This window comes from Anas acuta, chromosome 1 (assembly GCF_963932015.1).
Source record: "Anas acuta chromosome 1, bAnaAcu1.1, whole genome shotgun sequence".
Lineage (NCBI taxonomy): Eukaryota > Metazoa > Chordata > Aves > Anseriformes > Anatidae > Anas > Anas acuta.
In genome coordinates this window covers 102,563,894-102,591,732 of record NC_088979.1, presented here as the reverse complement: position 1 = coordinate 102,591,732, position 27,839 = coordinate 102,563,894, and the positions used below count along the sequence as shown (strand labels likewise).

Genomic DNA, 27,839 nt, shown 5'->3' with positions numbered 1-27,839 from the left:
TGTAGTCCGTGTTAGTCAGAAAGGTCATCACCACTGGCATATTTAAAACGTATTCACCTGTTTTCTCCTAGGACTTCACAAACTTAGTGCAGACCAGTTGGGTGCAGGATTTTAGTTATTGTATGCTATGGTGTGCAGGTGTTTTATTGATGGATCAGGAGCTGCAGACAATATTCAGTCTCGTGCTGAAGACTACCAGAAAGCCTACATGCTGCTGGAAACCTCAGTTACAACCCTAAGTGGAACTGTGATAGATATGTGCTGGGCATATGCACAAGATTTCCTTGCTCACCCACACATATACATATCACTGCGTGACACTAACAATACACTCCTGAGCTGTCACCGCATGGCCAACAGCCTAACTTTCATGCAGCATCTGAACCATTTACAACCAAGTTAAAATCTCCCTGTATTTTTTAACACCAAGAAAAGGGAGGTCCCTGGTTAAAGTCCCACTGAAGTCCTAGATTTCAAGACATTTGATTTAATCTCATCCTGATCTCTGGAAGATCCTCTAATGTTTCCACATCAAGGAAGAAAATCTCAGAAGTCTATTTCCATGGAAATTCTTTATACAGGTGCATACCGAGACATACTTTATTGAACAGGATAAACAACAACAGATTAAGATGTAAATTAAATACATGATGGTAGTCCTTTATTAAAGTAATTCCCATTGTTATTTTGACTTACTGATCATCAGAGGAATGCTGGGAAGCAGCAGCTTTCCAACATCTGCTAATCAATTCTAGTATTTCTCTAATCCTATGCTTTTATTTAAGAATACTGATTTCAGGAGCAATTTTATAGTCATTTTATAGCTAAAGTAGCCTGACCCATGCATTGAAAAGCTGATGAAGCTACTCTGTGGCAAAAAAAAAAAATCAGATCAATTGCTTGTTATTCCTTATCTATGCATGGAGAGTTAACAAATAAGTAAATAATAATAATGATAATAAAGAGCAGTTGGATTTTCCAGTGGTAGTTTTTTTTTTGTGGTGTCTCTTCCTCCTAAATTTGTAAGCTGTTTTCTGAGAAAGACTACTCGCAGAAAGTGCAAGAAAGAGAATGCTGAGCTGGAGCACATGAGAGGAACAGAGTTCAGCTACAGCATGATCAACAGCATGATCCCTTGGCACTTCTGGGAAAGACTCTCTCAGTTCTTATGGAACTCTTGCCTGTGGACAGTAAGGCCCTGGCTTCTGTTTCTGTGGTTGTCTTATTTTTCTAAACAAGAGCTATGTGTAATTATACCCACATGTCCATTGTACGCACTAACAAGGCGCTATCCCTATCTAGTGCAGAGAAAAACTGAGGGCAGGCAGTGGAATTAAGCTATTTTAGACTAGCTGTAGCTTTGTCCCATGATGTCTAGTCAACAGATATGCATCATTGCTAATTGGCTGTCTGGTCTCATCTTTCCACGGTTGAAAGATAAAAGTGTGAAACAGACTCCTCTAGGTTTTAGGGCCAGAAAAGACTAAAGTTCAAATCCTTTCCATGTGTTTTCTTCCCAGTGTTTTCAGAACCTGGATACTAAATAAAGCCACCAACGCTCCTTTTAAGAAAATCACATGGGAAGATTTTTTTACTTTTCCCCTCAAATGAACTCACTCCCCCCAGCCTTTTTTCTAGGAAAAAATAAAAAATAGAGTGCCCTGGAAATGGTAGATCAAAATTTTCTATCTTGTATTCCACAGTATGTCAGCACTTAATGACATTAGAGTGGCTTATGAGAGGGTAACATCACATCATATCTAGCACTCCATACAGAAAAAAAAGAATAGACAGGGAGGGAGAAGACCTTTTTCTCCAGTGAATAGCAATGACAAAAATAAAATCAAAATGAAATCAAATCAAAATGCTCTGTGAACCTGCAATTTTTTCAACTGCTACAGAACCCAAGTACTCCTCTGTTGAAGCCAAGAGTTTTTATTTTCCAGATTTTGTTATCTGTACCTGTCCACAATTAGACACCAAATTTTTGTATTTATACCAGAACTAAAGTGATAGTACACTGCATTTACTGTCCTGCCTCGAGAGTGGTTTAGCAGAGTTCAAGAGATGAATAAGTGGTACTGGGACTCACTCTACCTTTCATTGGCTCTTCCTTCTAATACATGCTGAAAGCACCATCCTGTGCTATCAGAGCACAGAGATGCAGAGGGTGCTCAACATCCCGCACTTGTATTTCTATGTTGTGTGCACACAGTTCTTGTTTGCTTTGAACAATGATTTCTAACTTCCAGCTTCAGAGCCAGCATGTGCCACTTTCTGCACCCAAGCTAGGACACCCAGTTCTCTGCACAGCTCAGCTGCAGAAGCCATCTCTGGTAGCACAGGTATTTCACCATTTCAGAAGCCCCTTTTTTTTTTGCTACCCTTCTGACCTCCTCCCCTCCCAACGTGTGTGGGCACACAGCTATCAGCAACCCCCCCTAGACACGTGCCAGGGCAGGGAAGGCAAAAGAGACATCTTTTAGCTAAGGTATGGCAGAAGGGACTTTCCTGGCTGGGATGGGGCCCTGAGGGGAGGAGAGTTTCAGACAGGATGTTAGGAGCATTTTTACCAATGAGGACATGTTGGCACTGCAGGAGGCTGCCAAGAAAGGCTGTACAGGCTCTGTCCCTAGAGGCTTTCAAAAGCTGCCTGGATGAAGTCTTGAGCAGCCCAGTCTGATCTCATAGCTGACCCTCCTTTGAGTTGGAGGTTGGGCTGGAGACCTCTCGACATCCTTTCCAACCTAAATTCTTCTATGATCCTTTAAAAGGAGTAAGTTCAGCAGTTTGGTTTATGTGAGCATCTGTTTCCATTGTTACATCAGAACTATGATCTCAGGACAAAGAAGGCATTTGCTTCTTCCAAGTACTCCCACTCATGTGTTTTGTAAAGGCGAGGCTTGGGTGCCCCCGGCACCTCTGCACAACAAAGAGCACCCTGGGGTCTTTCAGGAGAGCGGGTTTTGAAACATGGGGAAGCTCAGACTTCTATCAGATATACACTGACCTCTCTGTATCTCAGTGCAGGATCTTCTTCCAGTAATTGGCAGGTGGTTATGCCATTTGTTGCTGACAAAACAGAACCTATACTGGTTACAGGCAAAAGCCTTAAAGGCTTAATTGTTTAATGGAGAGATTCTCAACACTTACGTTACAATGCAATAAAAATACATTTTTAAGACACCTTTGCAATACCAATATTTAATAATAACTTTCATAAGAAAGATGCTTGCAGATGTGTACATACTGTTTCAATTAAAGTATAAACAGATATAAAACTATTTAAGCAGAAAATACAATATTTTTGAGCAGCTCATAATTCGAGATCATAAAACTGAGTGTTACTATAGGGTTCACAGTCTGTCATTGGTTTAATTTCAAGCAAATGTTAACAAAGTTTACAGACTCAATTCGGTAAGTGAGTCTCATGCCATTCTCCATCTACATTACAAAGACCATCACCACATGTCGTATTTTTGCCATGACTCTCCACAGAACAGCTAGAATCCAAAAAGCTGGAGTCTCAAAAAGGCAAAGTGGTTTCAGGACCAGATCAAGGCTGAGACAAAACCAAAGGAGTGTCAGGGGAGACTTAAATTCATTTTCCGGCCACTTTATTCGGTGGATAAATAACAGACTTAATTTTCTGCAGAGACGGATTCTGGACACAAACATGTTGTTTGGTAAACCTCAAAATAAGTGAAGGGGCTTTCCATAACTCAGACCAGAGAAACATAATGTTTTATACTCTTAAGCCTCAGATCAATGTCATTAGTGGTAATAAAAACTACTATAGTTTGAGAGATGTCATTCTTACATGCATATATCAAATGTGTTTTTAAGAGGAGGAGGGGAAAGTGATCCAAGTACATACCATAATCACCAGTTATCCTCAGGGGATATATTAATCATTTCTTAAACAATAACAACAAATAAAATAAACCAACCACCAAAATAAACCCAAGCAAACAGCCGCCATGCCCCTGTAACCATTACATCCACTGCATTAAGGATAGGTGCAGGTAGGTGTTACCCATCTACACGCTGTGGGTGGCCAAAAGCATTGTCATCTGGCTGTCCTCCGGAGGTAAAGAGGGGCTCTGGGGAGGTTTTTGCCTGAGCCTTCCCAGTTAGAGGTGGCCCATGCTGGAGGCTGGTTCAGGCTGCCTATCTGATACCAGCACGCTGGCTGCTGGGGCTTGGGTCAGTTCCATTAAATTAAATCAGATAAAACAAAGCTTTTTAGATATACACCTGGGGATCATATGGAGCAGCAAAACTACGTAAATGAGTTAGGTATAACATGTAGGGGAGCCTAATACCTTTGAGGATGAGAAAATTGCCACTCATTATGCTAAGTAATGCCTTATATCAGCATGTAAATAACTTTTCTTTGAAAGCAATCACCAAAGCATTCTCAACAGAAAATTAATATATCTGATTTGTTTATGTATTCACCTAATATGTCACTAAAATTTTCCTGACTTACATGTTCAGATCCATATATTTTTATACTTGTACAGACATACACACACAGCATTACATACTTTGTCTCAATGATGGGCTGGATCAGATAAGATGTTTAATATACAGTTCTCTGCTGAATGTTGCAAGAGATTTCACTCATCTCCCTGTTTCTGACAGCCATAGTTTTGGTAGGAAATTAAAAGTTAATTTTGCTTTTGTCCTTTTGTCTTTCTCCTTATCAGTAGTGCCTCCCAGGCATGCTAAAGTATGCTGAAAGTGACCTTCAGTTTACTTATATCATCCTGACACAAGTGATTTAGCCTCCATACTTGTAGGAGTAAACATAAGAAACCTCCACTGACTGACAAATATTTCATCTGAATTCACATACAGCCATACACTCTCTCCCTGGCATAGCAGGGAGGGCGTGTTGGAGGGTGACCTCATTTAGGAAGGTATCGTCATCTTTTAAGTTCACCACCATTGTCTACACACTACTAGTACTTCTTGCACTCCCAACCTCTATCTTCTTGTCTTCCATTTGAAGGTTGCTGGCCTATTTTCTGGCCTATTCCATGTACCCAATTGCTAAAGTTGCTGTGATTTTGAACATGGAGACGGATCTTTAACTAAACCTGATTATATCAAGGGTTTTCCTATTTCTTGCTCTCCCAGAGCAAGCAGATGAGCACATTTTGAGTGCTTAAAAATACAGAAGTTTGAAAAGTGCTGTAGGAAAGAGGACAACTTCACAAACTATACCCAGCAGAGGCTGTGCAGATGCACAATACAAGACCTTTGAGTCATCTATTTTCCAGAGCAGTAGTGATTGCACTGGCTTTAATGGTCAGAAACACTGGGCCATTCAGACCAGTGGCATGATCTGTGTACTCATGGCTAGTCCAACATGGACATCCATTGCTGGACTGGAACTTGAAGGGCAGCTGAAGTAATTTTAAATGTGTTTTAATATGTTAAGTAGCTTATCACTCACAACTTTCAAGGCCTGTGTAGTAAGGCAATGGTAGTAGCTTAGTAGATAGGATGCAGATGTGAAGAACAGCAGAGATGAAAAAAAATGATAAAGGTTTTAGTCACTGACTGGGCATAGAAAAACAAGGGATGTAACAATAAACTGACTCAAATTGGCTGTTGAAGATACAGGACACCTTTCTTTGAAAGAGTCTAACACTCAGCATCAGAGAGTATATTCTGTCTTTTACAAGACAGAAGTCACAGCATTATTAGGAAAGGTGATTTCAGCAATTTCACATTACCCAGAGTAGGGTCAGAAAAACATGTTAAAAAACAAAGAATATTGTAGCAAACACAGCAAAGGTCATGAAAGTACAGATACAGAAGGAAGAACAGGTGGACTGAATAGGATTTACGAGCACTTTAGTGTAGCCTAGGAAAAGAAAAAAAAAAACACGAAGTGTACATAAAAAATAATAGACAACTTCAGAGCCACCACAAGCTCAGGAACAGCTCTGCAACAGCAACTGAACAAAAATTCAGCTTTGACTGCAGATAACACCAATACAAATCTTTACCTGTCAACTGCCATTTTTATGTAGGTGCATGCCCCTACGTGTTCTCCTGTGCATAGTACTGCTGCGGTATTCATCTGGATGGCACCAAAATGGCTTTATCGCATTCACAGGAGAGAAGGAAATAGTTAATTCTCCTTTTTGGTTTGGTAATTTAGAGTATACTGCTTAGAGTTGTCTCAGGAGTTTCCGTGTTGTGCCTTATTTACTTATCTGTGTTGCCTCTCCTGCTGACTCCCCAGCAGATGAGGAACAAACCTGGCTAGACATGTCTGCTCGCTCCTACCCTAGCAAGAGTGCCCCAGACACCTCCCTGGATACATTAGCAAAGCAAGAAGCTAACAGATCTGACCCACTGTCCTTTTAGGCCTAGGTCATCTTTGCTAAGAGTATCTCCCATCTTATAATGAAAGCATTGTCAGAAGATACACAGTTTGTGTCTTTAGAAAAATACCTTGCTGTGCAGTGCCTTTCATCACATGCAATGAAAAAGAAAAATCTCCTAAGTCGATGTGAACCTCTCCTTCTGGCTCACATTTACCTACTCCCAAGAACTTACATGCTGTTGCAAATCTTGACAAGCTATTTTCATTTTTATGTCAGATCTGCGTTTTAAGTCAATACCAACAGAATAAAAGGTTACACAAATGTGTCCTGGCTACTCAACCTTTTAAAAGAGATTTCCCATCACATGTTAGGGTGGGAAAAAGAAAAAAAAATATATATATATAGGGTCAGGCATCAATGATAAATAAAATAAAATAAATCCTCAAAAAAAAAAAAAAAAAAAAACACCAAAAAACAAACAAAACAAACAAACAAACAACAACAAAACACAGCCATTGGTGACCAGACACAATACAACTGATATACAAAGAACCAGATGACTTTGATGTGCATTGTTTAGCACATTGTGAATAAAGATCTGCCACGTGGGCGAGGACTTTTCATTGCAAAATACCTTGGCAATTTCATAATTCATCACTGTTGTACATTTCCTTCCTTACCAAGGAAAAAGACAAGCTTGTGGATTTTGTGGTGTTTTTGTTTTTTTTAGAACCCAACATTTGGATTGGTTCTACCTATCAGAGCCACCTCATCTAACAATGGGGTTCAAGGCCGTGTATATGTAGCAATTCAGAATACAAGGCAACTTCACAAACTTAAAGATCCTACTTCTGTGAGATTGCACAACTTGTTAAAGTGTTTGAAGGTCCCAAGGCTAAATCAGCTGATTCTCTAGAAAACCTGAACTCTTTAGTCTCAAAGCTTCTCTGTTACTATTTTGCTATCAGTATTTTGAAAGAAAGAAAGTCCTAGTAGCAAAATCAATAGGTATGCAATCAGTGTAAACACATATGTCAACTCTGCTGTGTTTCGGGCCCACCAATGTATCAGAGAGTGAGAAGATCACCAGCTGCTAAAGGTACATTCCTGAAACAGGGCATAGACCATGCATACAAAGAGACACTTCATGTTTCAGTACAGAGTTGCTCTAGAAACACTTCTCTCATTGCACATGTTCCTTACTGCAGAAAGGTCTTCTTCAGTAACAGGACCATTTAGGAAAATCTTCTTTAGTAACAGGACCATTTTGGTTTTAAAACCAGAACCTAGTCTAAACTTATTCATTTGAAACAGCATCCTTTTTCTATTAATGAAGTCAGGGATCAAAAACATAGCCTGTAACTAATCTGTGTAATTGGACTTGTAGCTTTAGTTTTGAATATTACACTCCTACAACAAATAATTGTTTGCAGAAACTATTTAGCAAATTGTGCTATGTAACTAACAAGCAAACAGAAGTAGAAGCAAAGCTAACAAAGAAATCACAGCCAGCAAATTAGTCTCTTAGTCGTAGATGGTGACTTGTCTTCAGCTGAAGAAAGTGCACACATGAATAATGGTGATTTTTTTTTTTTTAAGGGAGATGATTTTATATATCATCAGCTCATTACTAAAACTAACTTTAATTACATTTTACATATATTTTATGCATACCCATATGTAAAACAGAAGCACATCTTGCAATATTTTGACAAATAGACAGCAGTCAAATCCAACTTAATAACATAAAAAAATAAAACCTTATCAACTCCCTTAAGAAAGCTTACTTACAAAATTTAGATTTAAATGTGGGAGATCAGAATACGTGACATATAACAGCTCATCTGCTAGATAAAAAAATCCAACCATCCATATTAACTCTTTTATTCCATCTACCTACCTTTTTCTTATTTATTGCACTTGCTTTACTGATTGTCTCTGCTTCTTTTCTCCTTGCTGGCCTACCCCACATATTCCCATACAATAAGATTTTCCCTCCTTAAAAGCCTCCTTTTTCTTTTAACCTGTTTTCAAATAATTTTCCCAATATTTTCTCTTATATCTGTTACCCAACAGTTCCTTTCCTTCCTTCTCCCTCTTCTTGCAGTCTTCCAGCTGCAAAGGATATCTCCCTGCAGTCACAGCCATCTTAGTTTCTAAAACCACCTGTGACCTGACAGATTAAACATCCCTTAAAGAAAATGGACAAGGAGCATAAATGCAGTCAAAGAACTATCTTAGCCCTGTACATCTATTACTTCATAAAATATTTTTCCAAAGTTCACCACAGTGAACATTCAGTTTCAGCCCATTAGTTCCTGTTTGCCATTTAACACCTCTGTGCAATAGTCTATGTTATCTTATTTTCTTCAGGCAAGAAGGGGCAACTTTTAAATTCTGTATAAAGAATTGAAACAGCATTGCATAGCATATTTCCACAGCACTATCTGGGATTCCAACTGCCACTGAAGAAATTATTTGTTCCCATTCAAGCTCAAAGAAACAATGGTTCAATATCCTCTCAACCTCCTAATACTTCTGAAAAGGAAAAAAAAAATCTCAAGAAAAATTCTCAACATATAGTTTTCTTCATTCACAGTGAGATGCATTCCAGTAAAAGTAAAGCTATTTCGGAGACCGTTCAAAGTATGTCACCCCCTTCTTCATCTCCACCAACATTGGCTTGGCCACGCACACAGCTGAGGGACTATCCTGCATGCGACAGGTTTCAGACTCCTCTACTGTCCATGTGGCACCACAGGGCATGTGGTCCCTGCAAGGTGACTTGGCCATCCTCCTGTCAGCACACCACTTTGGTTTTGTGGTCAGGAACACCACCCACACACGTTGGTTTCCTTCCTGCAAGGGCAGGAAAGGACTACTTCTACTTGACATTAAAAGGCAGAGAAGTGCTTCTGGGGTCATGCTGTGGGCTACCCTGGCCTTAAAGACACAAGAGCAGGGTCTCAGGCTTCAATTGCAAAGGCTTATTCTTCTAGTTCTTGCCCTATCCTAGTTCTGGTTTAACTTTGTGTCACGTATCTAGAAATCTCCTATGAGGTTTCAGCAGGTTGTTAACAGGGCACACTCAGAAGGGGAGTCTGAGCAGTGCTGTCTGTGCCCATGCTCTGGGACCAGAGACACCACTGACAGCGAGGGGCCATCCCTGCTTTGCAGGCACGGAGCCACCACAGCTGGCACCCACCTACTGAGCTGAATTCTTGTGGAGCCTTGCTAGTCTGCAAAAGGTTGCCTGGGACCTGGCAGTGAGAGTAAACCACTCTGTTGTAGGTTTAGCAGAACAAAGAAACCTGGTTCATACACCCAGTCCCCTCCCAGTAAAAGCTCGTGTACATTTGTGAATGCAAGCACAATGCAATTTGTTCCATTGGCTCTCTATGCAACAGCTTCAGGTGGCAGTTTTTACAGACCTGTGCCCAAATTCGAGCTCACTAAGCCAGAAGAGCGTTCTCATGATCAGATTAAGCGACAGTGCTGCTAGTTTGTCTATTTCTGGTATGTCCAACTAACCTAGCGCCACGGCAGCTAAGCAGAGAGGAGAAAACACCATGCAGCAAAGCAGATCAGACAGCAGTGCTTGTAAGACAACCACAAGGCTGTATGTCACATCCTCACCGGGTTGCTGCCATGACCCATTTATGATTTCTACCCAAAAACTGTACAATATGAAATATTAACATACCCAAGATACAGTCTACAGAGATTTTACACTTGCAATAACAGAACAAGAACATAAGAGCTGGCCAGAAAATGGCAAAGAATGATTAAACAAGAACAGAAAAAGAAATCGTATTGAAATTACCATTGTAAAATACATTGCAGTGATCCAGTAGAAGAGGAATGCACTCAATACAAAGAGCGCCTCAAGCAACTTCAGAGAGGAAAAAATAACACATTTAAAGTATATACAGAAGCAGCCCAAGGTTTGTCATCAGCACAGAAAACTGAGTAGTGGAAAAACACAGGCTGGACTGCAGCAGAGGTGAGCCTGCCCTGGGCAGGTGTAGGTCACTGCTGCCCTTTGCTAGCTGGGGCTGTGGCCCTTGGCCTTCTCGTTCCCTGTGGTGCCTTGCTACACCTTGTAAATCCACCCTGCCTCCCCACTGCAAGCATGTACCGTCACCCTGCTGTCTGCATGCTGCATTTTAAAGCAGGCAGCACTGCTGCGGGGGGCTTTCTAGGGGTGTTTTTGCCACTGCAACAGCCTGCAGCTTTAAGCAGGGTGCGGCAATTCTCATGTTTTAATCCAGATTAACAGATCCCCCAACTGCTCGCACCTGACGTGCAGGAGTTAGTTCAGTCTGCTGGAGCCAGTCCAAAGCAAAAGACTTCACAACATATGCTGGGGATTGCTGGCTCCTCAGCACTACTTTTTTTTTTTTTACTTTTTTTTCTACTTTTTTTTTTTCTTTTCCCCTCCACAGATCCACTCCTATTGCACAGCATTGCTCACCTGAGCCCAAAGTTTGGGCCCCCCAGCACATATATCACAAGAGAGATTGTATCATGGACTCTGCTTGTGCTTCACCCCCAAGGCAGTCAGAGTCCACTGTCTTCTCACGTACAGCAGAGCCATTACGATGAGAATTTGGTCCAAAATCAAAGCCAAAGGGCAGAGGGCAGGTGCAATTCGGGAAGGAAAGAAATACCCTAGAGCTTTCAGGTCCTCTCCTACTTATTGACTTAAAGTCACACTTCTTCCTCCTTTTGTATGCATCGACAGTCTCATCAACTATTAAACATGTTACTGCTATTTAATACATTCTTTGGCCATTTTTCTCAAGGGAAACATGTGACCTGACAACTAAATGCTGTGGTAAATTATAGAACTGTAGTGAGCTGTCTGTAGGAGACAGCACCAGTGACCAAAGAGATCAGCGCTGGCATTTTCAAACAAATGAGTCAGAAAATTCTCCAATTTTCCCTCTCAGATTTCCTGGAAACATCCAAAGCCTAAGATTACAGTGGGGTTTTCTTTTTCCCAGGTCTGATTTTTTCCCCTAGAAGCAGATAAAGAACCTGATCTGTGTTGCGCACACATTCATATAAAATTTGAGAAAGGCAAGGCATGTGGGTCCTGAGATGCCGAAGATCCCCCAGCCTATGGTGCTCCAGCTTCCTGAGCAGATCTGTTGGATGGGCCCTCTCCACCCAAAGTAGCTACAGGCCTTTGGACACGAACAGGAGATCTCCTAACCCCAATCAACCCTCGTTTCTGCCTCCTTTACTAGGAAAAGGGATTAACTGGTAGGATAATCACACATTGTTTACTCTGCTTTAGCTCATGCAGAAAAAAGATTAAGGCCAAGATGTTAGTAAGTAAGAACCTAAAGTTAGTAAGCCCGTGCTGAGGCACTTAAATAAACATCCTGGTTTATTTATTTATTTGTTTGTTTAAATCACTGACCTCCTCAGTGCTCTCAGAGGCTTGGCTGTTGCTCTCTGAATGCACACACTCTGATAATCTGACCTGCATGTCTTGAGCCAAGATTAGGAGAGTATTATTGGAATAAGAATATTCTTCTTATCCTAAGGAAGAATTAAAAGTTTTGAAAGAGTTAAGAATAGATGATAACACTCCTCTAATGCCAACCAAGTCAAAACTCCAAGCAAAGTGAAAGAACAAGGAGAGGGAACAGTGAAATATTAAGTGCAGATGCTTCTTTTATTTGCAGTTTAATAATTCAAGAGCTATATTTATTTATTCATACTAATTGACCGAAGAAGTTATGCTGTGGAATAGCTGAAGAGAAACTAATTGCTGTCTCATTTTATTTTAATAGTATATTAAAACTCAGGCTAGACTGGAGACCTCTTCTCGACTTGCCCTGATGTTATCTGCCCTGAGACACTGGCAACTGTCCAGGGACTCGCCTACACTGATATTTAGGACTAACCTTAGGAGTCAGATTAGGTGATTGTGCCTTTGGCTGTAATGGACCACAAATGTGAAGCTCATTTCTTTTTGAAATCAATTTTTCCTCTTTTTCATTTATTTTTTTTTTCCCACTTATGTTCTGTTATCATTTGCTCAGACTGTGCAAAGGGGCCTTAAAGCAGATGTAAATGAATTTTGCAAAACCCACACAGGACCCTTTAATACCATTGGAGTAATTGGGGCTTAACTGCAGTGAATCCTGAAGCACGCTATATAATACAGGCATTCCCAAGCATTTCTACAGCTTCATAATTAATACTCCCACAAGCAAACTGAGACCCCAAAAAAAAAAAAAAAAAAAAAAAAAAGTGGAATACACGTCCTGCTGTACAGAATCCTCCATCAACTCCTGATCCTTCAGCACTTCAGCATTTTCCCTGTGCAGTTCCCATGCCCTCCTGATGGCTATGCTGGTAGCTCTCAGCACGGAGAGCCCTTTTCCCTGTCTTTCCTGGCCCTGGGGAGCTCAGGCCCACAGGGAAGCCCTCCATTCACCCCCTCCTCTTTCTCCTCCACCCCAGCTCAATTTCCACATGCCCCTGGACTCCTTCATTAGCCAGTGGGCCACCACTGTGGCTAGCAATGGAGAGGCTCTTCTGCTCTCGCCCTTGCTGCCACAGTAGAGGGGGAGTGAGGTGGTGGGCAGTAGGGCAGCAGCACCGCGCTGTGGTCCTCAGCAGGGCAACAAGACAGCCATGAAAAATCTGTCGGCGTCCCAGTATCTTGCCTCATGTGTGCTTGCAGACGCTGCGTTACAGATATACCATGCCATGACAGCGAGGATATTCACACCCATTGCCAGCACAGCAGGCAGACGGCACCATTAGCAGCATGCGGTAGGATATACGAATCCCCATGTACGCTGGGCACAGCATACAGCCTGACTCATCCTATATAGTCAGGCAACAAGCCAGTGAACAAGAGCCCTGGCAACGTGCGTGCCCTTTGCATAGATACAAATAAGCTCAGCAGGTGAAAGGCAACAGGAAAGCAGGTCCTTTGAGTGCAGAGCCTTTCATCTTCCAGTTTGCTAAGGACAGACATAAAGGCAGCCTGCCATCCAAGTTGCTCACATTCCTCCTTTGAAGCTCTGCTTTTCTCCCAGACCAAACTTTGCCATTTCATAGCCTTATTACCTATAAAGATCTACTCCTCCCTTCAGCATTTAGTTCCTCTACCCAGTGGCAAGCAGTTTCCCTCCCCTCCCAGGAATCTTAATGATTTTTTGATATATATTTAAAAATATATATATCTCTGACATACCAATATTTTCAGTTACATTTGTTTCAATGACTTCAAAGTTCTCTTTAATAGCAGCTTTATTTTGTATAGGCCACTAGATGATCTCACACAAAATATAGTGCATCCTCATTGTGCACACAGCATAACATGAAGAGCTAAACAGGTACTCTTTTTTTTTTTATTATTATTTTGAGAAAAATGGCACCCACTATTTTGAACTGTGTCAAATCTATATTTAAAAAAACTGTCAATGACTTTCAACCCTCTATACATACTTGCATGATGCTGAAGTGTCTTCCTATCATCCTTCCAGCCCTAATATTTAACAGCAGGGCCAAAGAGGCTTTCTCCAGTTCTTTATTACTGTTTGATTTCCCTGAGGCCAACTGCTTCACATCAGTCAAAAGGCCACTTCACTAAGGACTATGGCTCATAATTTAAAGATCTGCAGACCTCTTCTATTCTGAGGTCTAAACAGGAGTTGCAAATATTTGGGGAAGGATGGATGTGCAGGGACTTGGCACAATCCATGGCTCAAAATTTGAGTTTGCTCATGCAGCAACAGCTCAGAATGGGCAGAACCAGTGTAGGACAGCCTGTACTCTGTGTAAGCTAGCTTTACACATATCTTATCACTTCTATGTTTTTACACGTTCCTTCTTGCTTTTCTCCCTTGGCCTCAGGGAACCTTAGCAACCTTCCTCAGGACATGCTTTGCTGGGCAAGGACAGCGGCCCCCTCTGCCTCTGGGGCCCACAATTTCATGACTTTTCTGGTACCAATAGTGGAGAGCCTGGAAACTCACTCAGAAGGTGACAAAATCAATTGTGACCCAATCCCTTCTGTGGTGAAAAGACCACACAAACACTAGGGCATGTTTAGGGATCAATAACTTCAGCAACCACTTTATTGAGGACAGGCTCCCTTCTTCTTATATCATTAGCTCTACCAGTGTTATTTTTCCACAAACTATTCATTGGTCAACAACTTTGCCCATCAATAGCAAACACTTAGCAACTTCCACATCTTAAAGGTTGGAGAACAAGCAGTTTGAGACAGCAAGGCTCTCATGGATCACGACTTCTTTGTTCCTTCTAACTTGTTTACATTCCTCATGGCTTCATCGATGGTATCACCAACCATGGTGTTTGTCAACCCCCATGGCAATACTCCCACACCCTCCTCCTTGCACATTCAGCTAGAAGTCTCCCTTCTAATTTACCTCTTTCTTCCTAGGATGCCAGTGGGACTGGGGGCTGCAGACCACTCTGCACCCTCCCCATGGGCCGAGACCACCCCCCCACACTGCATCTGGCAAACAAGACTTCAGTTCCCAAGCCCACATAAATGTAGTAATTAGGGGTGTATTTGTTCACAGAAAACAGATTACAAATTACCCACATTCAGCACTTGGAAATGAGATTTCCTGGGACATAGCAGATGTGTCGCCATTGTAATTCAGAGCCTGCAGACACTGGTTTGTTGCCCACAGGCAAGCACAAAACTATGCTGGTGCTGCTTTTCCTAGGTAGAGGTGACCAAGAATTACCAAATGCTAACATCTGAACCCAGTCTATACCACTAATACTGTATCCTGAACACTTTCCCTGCTGACCTTAATCTGAATGTTGCCTTCACTTTCAACAGCAACAGGACCTGGTCTTTGGGAATTCCTTTATAAAGGAATAGGGTTTATAATAGCAAGATGGAACTTTAAGGGCAGAAAATAATTCCAGAATGAACTGAAGTAGCAGAAATGACTAACTTGGTTTTATTTCCAAGAAACCATGGCCTGTATTATTAAGAGATTAAAACACGAAAATAAATAAATAAATAAAAGTAAAAAATTGACATTTCATGATTTGTTGACATCAGGCTTCTTCCAACAGCTCTTCCAGCATCTCATTCCCAAGTCAGGAAATTTCAAAGGCTGACTGATTCCAGGGTGGCATCTAAGGTTTGTAATGAACTGCAAAATTGCTCATCAAGAGTAAATCTCTACAGAACACCTGACTTTTCAGGTCATCGTGTAATGCTGAATATAAACCCAGAAGTCCCATGGGTGAAGCCTTGATGCGGTGACACTGTGCCACCTGGATGTAAGCAACAGCTTCACTGTGACTGTTTTGGCTTGGCAGCTGTGCAAACATAGACATTTCCCCTTCAAGATGAATGGCGAAAGCCAAGGTAACATAGCATTCTGTGAGGCAGTATGACAAAAACATGAAGGGGCTAACTGTATTTGTTCAGGAAAATAGATATCACTAGTTTATGAAAACAATGAGGTATGAATCAAATGCCGAAGGCATTTTCCAGCAGTGCCACCATGCCCTCACCCATGCACTGGCAGCCTCTCGGGAGCAGAAGATTCCAATTTTGCTGCCAACAGGCTGATAAATGAAGAACCCGTTCCTGCTCATTTTACAGCAAGGAAAGATTTGCCCTGTGTCTCCTACGTGACCACACCTGGGCCCACCATCTGAAGTCTGGGAATGGTAGTGCTTGCTTACATCTTTGTTATTTTGGATTTGTAGAAAATTTTCCACAACACCAAGAGGATTTAGGAACATGAGAATTATGTTTTAAACCATGATTTAATCACACTGAAATACTCACGTGGCACATGCATTTGCAGAAGTAATGGTCCATGAGAAGACATTTCCTGTGCAAATCTCTGAAAGGCTAGGTAAATTCTCTCAGTGTTAGAGGCTCTGACACAGAGCTCTCTGCAAAAATGATGTGAGCAGGGCAGTGGGCTGGAGAGATATAGACCGGTACCTCCTGAACAAGTGTAAAGATCGTGTTCTGCTGTTAACAACTGCTACCTAGCACAACAGTACTTTTGCCCTCTGAAAATAAATTGCTCATTTACTTCCTTGACACAAGTTTTAACACATCTGTAAGCCTGAAAAAGCTGAATAAACCGGTACTAGGGAGCATTAAAATAATTCCATTGCTTGCAAGATTTATGCATAATGCACACATACTTACTTCAGTGAGGATTTCAGGTCTTTTATCAACATTGGCTCAAGAGCAGTTCAAAAGTGACCAGTGGGTATTTCTTACTTACACAGAGCATGCAAACATAGCTGATCCCACCTGCAAGTACATATGTTCAGTGCATCCCAGCAAGGAAGGCACTAAAGCTGCCTGAAGGTTTTCCCACTCTTTCCTGGCCCCGTCCTTGGCATGGCATATGCCAGGACCCCCAGAGGATGCTGCGGTGTGCGAGGGGTGCCAGGCCATGCAGTACCTGTTGAAGCTGAACCCAGACAGCACCCTTGGGCTGCGCAAGGGTTCCTTCCCCTGTACAGGACGAGAGGTTTCTCCCAGGGCCAGGGAAGCTGGCAGAAGCAGGAAACAACCCCAGCAGGCTGTGAAACCAGGGCTGTAATACTTTGGTGTGAAGACTTTTTCCAAGTAATCTTTACCATCTGTTGTCTCACGCTGATGTTAGTATTAATAATTTATGGGCCTTCTCTTAAGGCTGAGGTGGAAGCAGAATGCTAAGTTCTAACAGAGAGACAGCATCAACTTTTTTAAATGAGATTGATGTTGCTCTATTCTGTAGCCTCACACAGGGAATATATGGCGCTCTTCAGCTTTCTGTTGCTGCTGCTTTTGTAAATCTTTTCCTGAAAATTGCAGTGCAAAATGCTTATTTTAGTCCAGTTCCTCCGTTGCTCCTTTCTGACTAAAATAAGGTATGCAGCCTGTCTGGTACATCAGCAAAGTGCATGCAGAGGTCACAGGCAAGGTATAAGCAAACAATATAAGAAGCATTATAGGGTGCAGTCACTGCCAGGCGAGAAAAGGCAGGGTTCCTGCCTCTGCTACCTAAGTGACTGTTAGGCTGAGGCGGCACGGTTGTGCTACCAGTTTAAGCCAGCAGAATCTCCTTGCTATTTTTAACCTTGATTTCCTCAGAGACCAAATATGCAAATCATGAAATGCGATTCACAGCAAACACTGCTTGCACAAGGGAGAGCTAAGTTATAGTTCCAAACAATCAAATCAGCCTTTCCTACTCACAGGGCTTCGCTTTAATCCCTTATTAATGGGATTAATAGCAGGCTTATGGTTCGTGCCATCTTACTCCCCTTTTACACAAACCAATCTAGCTGCTCTCACAGAGGGACAGGTGGATTAATAGTCTTAGTCAAAAACTATGGCGATAATGCACAAAATCAGCTGAAGGGAGGGATTCCATGGTGAAAAGGGACAGCTGGAAGATTGCTATCACAACAATGCAGCGCCCTAACCCACAGACAGAAATGCAAAATGCGTGGGAGACCCTTCCACTTCTAAATTGAAAAACAAAACAAAACCCCTGAAAGATAAACAAGTACAGCAAAGGAATAAGTCTCTCCATTAATAAATACTTACCAGAGGATAAACAAGTAAAGGCATAAAGAACCTGTGAAGCTCAGAAATGCGGAGGCATTTGATGAAACACAACCCCGCTAAGAAATGCAGGGCTCTCACAGGCTGTTACACAACCTTTGATTTCTTTTAATAACACTTGAAGGTCAGATGCCAAAGCTCTTCCTGGAAATCCTAAAAAGACCGGGCGGCTCCCCGCGTGAGGCGGGCAGCGCCGTGTGGCAGCGCATGTCGCGACAGGGAGCTGTCGGCCGGGTGTTAGCTTACCCCCAGCACCTGGCCGGTGCAGCTGCCACTGGAGGCCCCCGTGGGAAGCCGATGGTGGGGGGCAGGAAGCCAGAAGGGAGGCCGGAGCGGGGGGGGAGGGGGGGGGGGGCAGCCCCAGCGCCTCCGCTCACCCTGCCGGGTCAGCCAAGTTGATGACTGGCCATCGGTGCTCAGCAGCGGTGCTTGCTCATCCCCTCTGAGAGTTGGCAGGGGTGGGGGTGCCCCTGTGAAGAAGGTGCCTATCAGCAGAGCCCCCCTGCCCCCGGGTGTCCCTGGTTCAGCTACCCTGGTTCATGTGAGGCAGGGGCCAGTGCCCCCTCTCACTCTGTTTTGCAGATGTTTTGTGGAATTGTCGCCAATCCCATAATGGCACCTCTTCCCCCATAATGAGTCTGACCCCGATAATCTGAAAATTTCAGCATCTTTTTAAGATAACCTCTGGTGCTCCTTTCAGAGCCCGTAATCTGAAGTATGAAAAGACTCCAAAAGGGTCCGGGGGTGGGGCAAGGATTATTCTTGGTGCCTTGTGCTCCTCTTACACCAGTTCTGTGTTTTCATAGAAATAGCACGCTAGTTTATGGATTCCAACATTAGCAATCATCCTATGCATCATCACAGAACACTAAAATATACTAAGTTTATTCATTTTATCTGGATCTTAAAAATAAAATCTTAAATATTTCTACAGTACATAATAAAATTAAAAAGAATGTTTTTCCCTTTTCTGTCAAGTCAAAGGCCCCTCTGTAAAGAGAGTCTGTATCATTCTGTCACTGAGAAGAACAGATGGTGAATAGCAGGTATGCGACATGTCCATACTACTCTTCTTTATTTCACCTTCTATTGTAATGATATTGCATGCCAGGCTCCAAATGAAGCATTGAATTCAGGTACCACCATTTGGTGGAGACAAGTTTTGCAAAGCTTTAAATGTTAGTTCAATTTCATGACATTTTGAGTGTAATTTATATACATCTCAGAACAAGCCAGGTGCTTAGAAAGCACATCAGAAGAGACAAAGGTCTTACCAAGGTTTATAATCACAAACAAAATTTTCATATAAACAATGAAATATAAGTAAACAAGCATGAGAGTTTGCTTGCATCTGGCTAATGCTTCCATTTGTCTTTATTAGTAATTTCTAATATTGAGAGCAGGGAGGGTAAGATTTATAGCTCTTCTCAGAGAGAAGCCAATGAAAATTAGATGGATTGGGCCAATGGATCATTTCCAAGAATAGGGAAGGAAAAGACAGGACAGAATCTTTGAAAGTGGAGAATAAAGTGTTTCTGCAGATAACATCTGTTAGAAGAAGATACAGAAATGCACTGAATTGTGCAAGTCTGTGAAGGTGAGAGGGAAAGAACCTAAATTTAATAGGAAGGCCAGTGAAAGAACTTGAAGAACAGGATATGATCCAAGTGAAAGGTAAGATACAAATGGGCTTAAGTAAAATATCAGGAGCCAAAAAAAGAACATATCGCTTATCTATAACCTAAGTGCTTGCACATTTGTTTGTTGTAGATGGTAGGGGAAGTATTACTGTGTGAATCTGAAGAGTGAGTGACAGTGAAGAAATTGGATGAGAAGCAGTGAGTCAAAAATAGATGATAATTTTGCATGCTTAACAAGCATTAAGAAGAGCAGGAACTTAATGAAAGTGCTTGAGATTTAGTTTTGGCTTTCTTTTTGCAAAGATTCAGGACATTCAGCTGACAAGGTAAAGCAAGCAGTTAGCAAAGCAAAGTGGAAATGAGGAAGTTAAGTTGCTGAGTTTGAAAGAGGTAGTTGAAGACGTGGAAGTGTGTCGTGTCATGGGAATGGAGGAAAACAAGAAACATGAGGTGTTTCTGAAAGCTGGAGAACAGGTGGTTTTCAGGAAGGGAGGGTGTGCAGTCACCCTAAAACGGAAGGGAGGAAGAACTCACTGGTGACTTTGCTGGTAGTGCCAGAAGGCACTTCTATGGACTAGAGAGAACAGAACGCAGATTTTACAGGGGGAGGAATTAGCTGAATCGGGCAAGAAGAAGTGGATTTTTATTTTTTTTACATGTTTAAGACATATGGAGGCAAAGAAAGGCAGCATATGGAGCGGCACTTGAAAATGGGGCTGGGGTCGAAAGAGATGGTAGGGGAAACAATAACATGTTGCAGAAGCAGATAAGAGCGGTTGAAGATGTCTCATTGTCTCTTCATGCTTCTCCATCTGTCAATATCCATCTGTTGTTTTTTTGTTGTATGCTCAAATGTCAACTCCAGTAACTGTTTAATGTGAAATGGATAATTGTGTCTCCCTTCCTCACCCATTTTTGGAAGGCTACGGGGGGGGAAATATATCTTCCACAGCACTGGAAGGGTGGGGAGAACCCATTTGTTCTCTGTAACCTAGAGCTTGGTGATTATAGGATGCTGTTCTGGGAAGCAAGAAAGGTCAGATGTGAATCCATGAACCTGAGAAGGGCCCTGAACTTGTGTTTCCTGAAGCCCATCAAAGTGCTTAACTACTGTCCCGTTCTATAAAAGGCACTGATATCATCACCAAATCCCAAAGGAAAGGTGTAACAGGAGAATGAGCACCAGGCAAAGTATTCGCTACCTCCCTGCAGCCAAGGACACCCAAGATGAGGTGCTGAAGACACCTGCACTTGGTGTCTGACTCCCTGCAGTTTCCTCTCTCTTTGGTGACCTGTCTGCTTTGAACCAAACCTTGAGGCATCAAAGCCTGGTATATGGAGGCTGATGAATTGGCTTGCAGAAACGGTATTGTCACTGGCTGCCTATCCCACGCCTTTGCTGTAGGTCTCCTTTTGCATGGCAGAGGGGGCTGCTGAACATGTGTGCTGACGGTACAGTCACTATGGGTCTCCTGCCAGCTGAGGGGATGGCACTCCTTACCTGTCCTGACAGAGCATTAGAAGAGGAGATGCTGTGGGAGGATGGTGATGTGTAGCATAACTCCAGCAAGACCCTCTGGAGCTGCTCGCCTGTCCTGCATGTGTTGGGGGAGCAATGACGGTACCCCACTGTTACTGCACTTGATGTTGCTCTGCCAGGCAGGTGTTTGTGTACTGTCAGTGATCCCCCCACCAGGGCATAGCAAAAGATGTGCCCCTGTTTCACCACCAACTGCCAAAGACCCACGAGGTATATCCTCCACCCCACCACTCATTTTCAGTCCTGGCCAAACACAGTGACTGTAGCCTGGCTGCTTTGTCGAGCTGCAGTGCAGAGCTGAGTCAGTCCCTCCCAGGTCACCAGCAATTGGTCTGTGCCTGTTACATCCCAGATCCTCAGCTACTTATCTGTAATTATGATTTTCACTGTTATGTTTATGATATTAGAATTTGTCTCACTCTAGCCAAGACTCCTACTCTTAGTTCATGCACGAGCCTGTCATACTATACAATTACAGTGCAGTCAGGGCCTGATCTGTACTATAATTATAACTGAGTCAGTTACAACAGACTTGTCTCCTGACCTGGTTCCAAAATAGCACTACATTTTTTAAAGCAAAAGGGATTTTAGGTGTATTCTTCAACCATGCTAACGCTTTTCATACGTCTTGCATTTAAACCAGGTTAATTTCTGATAAAGCAACCCTCTTATTAGCATAAGCAGGAAATGGTCCAAACTCAACGTTCATTAAAATTCACTAAGCCAGCATCAAGCACCCTCTTTGAATGTCAGATATTTCCCGCTTGCATTCCCTCCCCACTTTGTATGTTTGCTGCTTCCTGGCATCCTTATCATATAATAATGAATCACTCTGGAGTTACGATGTCGCATTTAGATACTGAGTGGGACTAGTTTGGCCAGTCCAGGGTAATCAGGCCTCTTAACAGTGAAATGCATTTAAATAGGTCAATGAATCTTACAAGCCTGTGCATCAGGAATTATCAGCACTGCGGAACTTGCAGTCTGGGGATAAATTCTCTTTCAAGCAAAAGTTCATTGACGCCATTAGAGCAGCGAATAACATTTAATTTACATTTAAACCATGATGTTTTACCTTCATGGGTGGTTGGGGGTCTTTTCAACTGGAATAAAGACATCTTTATTTTTGATTTTTTTTCTTCATATACAAAATACTGTCTTTGAAATTAGCTGGACGAGCCTGTTAGAGCTAAAAGGATGCTTATCTAATCTCAGTTCTCCCAAATGGCAGCCATAATTCGCAGTCCTTACTTTTGCCTCCTGCTTTTTTTGGTGATTGAAGTACTGAGAAACATTATATAACATGGCTAATGACATTGAAAACAGAAAGCTTTTCCTTTGCTCTAAGCTCTTGTAGGTTTACTGTAGATTATGTCTGGTAAGGCAATTTTGGAAGCTCCCAGAGAAGCTAGAAACTTCTAGGAGGAGGATCTCAAGCCCCAAGGTTAATGGCCTGGGTCTGTAGTTTTGTTGTATACCTGGGAGTGAAGGGAAAGGACAGCTCAGGGGGCAGCAAGATGCAATGAAATGTGAACAGAACCTGGTGGTGGAGATACATCCTATGCCAGTGAATGGAGACCTCCCGGTAGCACAGCCAAGCCATCTCCCACAGTTGGTGTTAGCCAAGGGTATAAGAGCACCCTTCTGTCGCCATTGGGGCATTTGCAGCTTGGGCAAAGGGTTTCTTTTCCTTGTTGTGCTCAGCTGGCCTGACCACACTGACAGAACTGCACAGCCAATGCCTGAGATGGCTCTGAAGTTCAGAAAATGGATCTCTTGTAGCTACATGAGTGTATTCCTGACTTTCAGGCCAGTTGTTAGTGCAAGTTGCCATTATATGAGAGTAATTAAAATACTGTCATCTATTCCTGATTTCTAGGCACCTAAGCTTCCAGTCCTGCATTCAAATTCTGATGGTAGAGTTTGCTGTAAAACATGCCACTTAAATGTACTTTTCTTGGATAATGTCTGTTTGAGGCTATGTATAAATAATAATAATAATGATGATGATGATTTCCTGAAGTAAGTTTTTTATAAACTGGACTATAATAGGACTACTTCTGTGAGTTCTCCAATGTAAGCAGAAGACCTGTCATCTGTCTTTGAAATTAGGTAGACGTATGTTCAAATGTATATAATATATAAGTTACTGAATTTAGATTATTATCCATAGTGCTACATCCTGTTCTTTACCACGTATAAGAGTATGAAACAGTAGTTTTTAAATTGTGCACCATTAACTGCTCTTAAATGGTCTGTGAAAATGAACTCAAAAAGCAAGCCTGCTGTCCTTAGGCTCAAATATGCTATGTGTTGTTTGCATCTCTCTCAGGAAATATTTAAAGAGTTTGAAAAAGAAAAGGCTGAAAATAATTGGTTCAGAATGGTACTTCTGTTGAACTGATTTTCAGTTCAACAGAAGTGACAAATGAGAATCAGTTCAACAGAAGTGACAGACTCTGATCTTGGAAAGATTATTGCTGTCTGTTGGCCACTTGTAGCATCCCTCATTTACAGGTTGCTCAACTTCCAAACAACCATGTAAAGCTTTGCACCCTGAGGCCTCTCACACCCAATGCACCAGTGTGCAGCTGCAGTCCTCTCCTCAAACACCTCTTAACAGCTCTCAGGGAAAACTGGGTAGGCCGGGGTGCCTGCTTATCCTTTCAACCTGGGTTGATATTTTCCTGTAGTCCCACCTCTGCTGGCCCAGGCTTCTCTTGTCTCTGCTGGATAATTGGATAGTATTCTCCTGTGCTTTCTGTTCTCTGCCTAAACAACATTTTGCATGATGGCATCCTGATCCATAAAAGTGACTGCAGGAAATCAAATATCACAAATAAATAAATAAATATATAAGAAACTTTAAAGGTAAATAGGCTTGTTGAAGGCAACATATAAGAGCAAATCATACGTTAGTCTCTGTTACAGAATGCCTTGGCATAGAATGGAGCTGCATGATGCTGGCTGACACCAGCATGCTCCTGGCTAACACCAGGAGCTTGTCATCTCCACAGGGGTGATCTCTTCCTTCCTTAGTTTCCATCTTATGTATTCCAACACACAAGCCCCAGTTCCAGGCAACGTTTTCACCCCCCAGGTGTTCTGGTTCACGTGAGGCACTTCCTAAGACAGCCCCATGGAAACATCATTGCTCCTGATGCCGCTCCTCCACGGGCCAGCTCTGGTAGTACCCCAGCCATAGCCATGTTCCTTAGGCTCACCCGGGGTACCTACTTAAATTATAGATCTTGAATACCGCTGGCTCTCTTCCAAATCTCTGATCTAGTAGCTGTTTTTAATGATAAATTACATATGTTTAATAGCTCAGCTATTTTGTTTAGCTCCTTCAGAACTTTGAGATGAATAGGCTCCAGTCTCGGTGATTTATTGCAATTTAATTTGTCAAGTTGTTTCAGCACTTTTTCTTGCACTCCTCTGACAGCAGTTCACCTTCACAAGCCAAAGATAGGTATTTCCTCATTCTCATCATAGTGAGGACCCCCACAAAATCTATTTTGCGAGGTCTTTCTCCTCTCCCGACCTCATTTTCTCCTTCTCCACAGATTAAATTTGGGGATTTTCCTGTGGGTGTCCTATGCTCAAATCCTTTACCGCCACAATTATGTCATACAATCCTTTTCATAAGCTGATTGATCACCAGTTTAATAGAAGATACAATTTTGGCCTGGATTTTTCCAGAATCTCTCTGCTCTACATTCAAGTATCTTCTTTTGATTTCCAGCCTACTCGTGACTGTTCTCTTTCCCTGATCATTGTCTGCATCTGTTTCATCTGAAGTAATCTTTCCTGAACACGGATGATCAGATGCCCAGAATGCCGAGTGATGTTTTCACGTTCCTTTCTTTCTGGCTGCCCAGCCCAGCCTTCATTTGTGTTTCTGCCTTTCATGGCTGAGTTATATAAGGGCTTAGTATTTATGCAGAAAGAATAACTGTACCAGAGTCTGTAGGGTACTCGGCTGGTTTCCACTTGAAAGTTCCCAATTTATGAGATTTCTGCTACTTGTCCCTGAGCATGTGCCCTTGCAATTGGTATAATTGAATTTAATCCAATTTCAATTACTCCATTTGTCATTTATTTCTTTCCATGTGATATCCTAATAGTCCTCTATATTAACACTACCTCGACGTTAACATTGTGATCAGCACATTTCATTTGTGTATTTCTATCATTGTGCCAATACCCTTAAAGAAAGATTGGTTGGTTTCAAGACTTTTCCTTGCACCATTTTCCAGCATCCTCACACTTCCCAAATGCTATTTAGGAAGATCCTTAACTATATACAAAATGTTTCTCCTAACACTAGCTTTATTTATTTTAATTTATTGTATGGCAACATATGAAATTCATCATTAAAATCTACATAGATTAGTTTTATTGTATTTTACTTGTCTAAGTATCTACTCAATTCATCAGAGAGATGTCAGAGTTGCTTCACATGACCTGCATTTGGGACATCAATTTTCCTCCCCTACTTGTAATTACTTTCATGTCCCTCTACTTCTAAGACAAAAACAAACAAACAAACAAAACATCAAACCTGGCAAATTGTTGAGGTAATAATAATGCATCTAATTCTGTAGTACTGTCAACAACTCATTAGATTTATTTTTAAGAAGTCTTACTAGATGAGTTATTCCCTGTGCTTGATTTTTCTTCAGCATCTGGCATTTTTCACAACTCTATATGGTTTTAAAGTAGCTTTTGGTCTCTGCAGAGCTGTTCTGACCAAAGAAACTCTGCAAAAGTTTTTTACCACTTTGCAAAGAACAAATGTGTATCGTGTTAATATAGGCTGCATCTGTTTTCCTCTCAGTTTCCTAATTCTTCTGTTTTATTGGTCTAGGATATATTGGCTTTAGTGTGACAGTACTATACATGTAAATTTCCTAAGCGTTGTCCAGGGTTAATTATCCTGTATGTGGATTCCTGCATTTTTCTGAAGAAAACATTCCTAGTTTAAATACCTCCAAGTGTACTGTCATTTTGGGGAACACTTTCCCCAGCAGGACATTCAGTTTGCAGATGACCATCACCAGAAAGTCTTGGGGCCCGATGGAAAAATTACACTGAGCGTCTAAGTAAACAAAAGGCACTCCCAACCTCCTGCAAGGTCAACAGAGTTTTAATTACAAAATGGAAGAGGTGAATCAGTTGGGTGTCACTTGACCGGGGAATATTCTGAGTGACTGAATCTATGTCACACGAGGTGACAACAGGTAATAGGTGTGAAGTGCCCTGGCAGCTGGGAGACATTTCCTACAGGAGCAGATTAGTGACCAAACAGCTAAATGGGTCACGGAATGAAGGGTGATGGACTGGAGGGCAAATGGAGAGCAAGGATAATCTGCGGGTCTTTTGCTAGGAATAGGATATGAACCATGCCAATTGCATCACCAGTGCATTGAAGTGTGATACTCACTTCCTGAATAAACTTCCTGAAGTTGTTTCCTTTTAAATGGAAATTGTTGAGATTTCTTAAACTAACACACTTTGAAAAAGCTTCTTAGGATGTCTCCCCCCTATTTTTCCTACGTTAAAGATTGTATTCTTGGCATCTTTTGGGGAAATACATCTTTAGATCATACTGTGCATTCAGAAGTTGTGGAATTTTTGTTTTTATTGAATGTAACCACTATTTAGGTAATAGAAATCGGGGAACTTGAAGAGAAATGCAAAAGTGGATCTTTTTGTTAAAAAGCATCCATTAAAGCAATATAAAAAACTACCAGTTAGGTCAACTTTGAATGCTGTGTTGTGCAAATAACTCTCTGAGGTCAAAGTATTTTTGCAAAATACACACACACACAGTGATCTTGGTCACAATGCAAATGCCTGTCTTAGGTTTAAAAAATGATCATTCTTTTAGACAAGCATCACTGCATGTCCCAGCTGTATGATGTGGGACTGAATGCATGTTTTAATTTTCACACGACTGAAGCCTTCATGAGGTACCTTTGGAACAGCAGAGGTGTCCATTGAGTTTTTCCTGTCCATCAGGAAGCATGAGGCATTGCATAAGATCTAGCCTGAGATCCATTGCAAGGCAGAAAGTCCTCATCCTTCCTTTTCCAGCTGCCACCTACTAGTGACATCTCAGAGCAGTGCTAGTGTCTAGACTTCCTCCCTATTCCTTTCCCATGTGAGCATATATACCCTATCCTGGCCTGAGAGGTGCAGTTTTCCTACTACCATGCTGGCTTCTGAACTGAACCTACAATAAGCGAGCAACAGATGAGAAAACATTTTATTTACTTACCCATAAGGGGTAGATATGCCGTGATATATCAGAGAGATGTCACAAAATGTCATATTCCTGGTCATTCCACTGTGCCATAACCTCTGCCTATTCCCTGATTGCGTCAGGCACATGGATATAACTAGTCAGAAACACCAAAAGTCTGAAGCCTCTGGACCATGAGATTCTACAGAGGTGCTGTAGTGCTATGCCAGAGGAACACATTAGATGCTCACAGAAAGCTGGAGCTAGCTGTGTGAGCCCTGCTTAATGCCCGGGATGGGGCAGAATTTCATCTGCTCCAGGTGTGCTGATGGCTCAGGTGGCTGAAATGGCTACCCTTAGGTTGGCAAGGGGTTGCTGCCTGTCCTTTGTCCCCTTGCAGCACCAGGACTGCCAGGAAGGGGAGATGCACAGTCTGGTGAGTGCTCTGCAGTGCAGAATC

The 27,839-nt window shown here is 42.0% G+C and overlaps 1 protein-coding gene across 1 annotated transcript in view; it reads right to left on the bottom strand.

Moving 5' to 3' along the window:
- Nucleotides 1-18,072, bottom strand: part of NRIP1 (nuclear receptor interacting protein 1) — a 148,469-nt gene extending 130,397 nt beyond the window's left edge. The window contains exon 1 of the mRNA XM_068690609.1: nucleotides 17,935-18,072. The gene's annotated coding sequence lies outside the window, so the exon portion shown is untranslated. The remainder of the gene's footprint in view (nucleotides 1-17,934) is intronic.
- Between the last annotated feature and the right edge of the window lie 9,767 nt (nucleotides 18,073-27,839).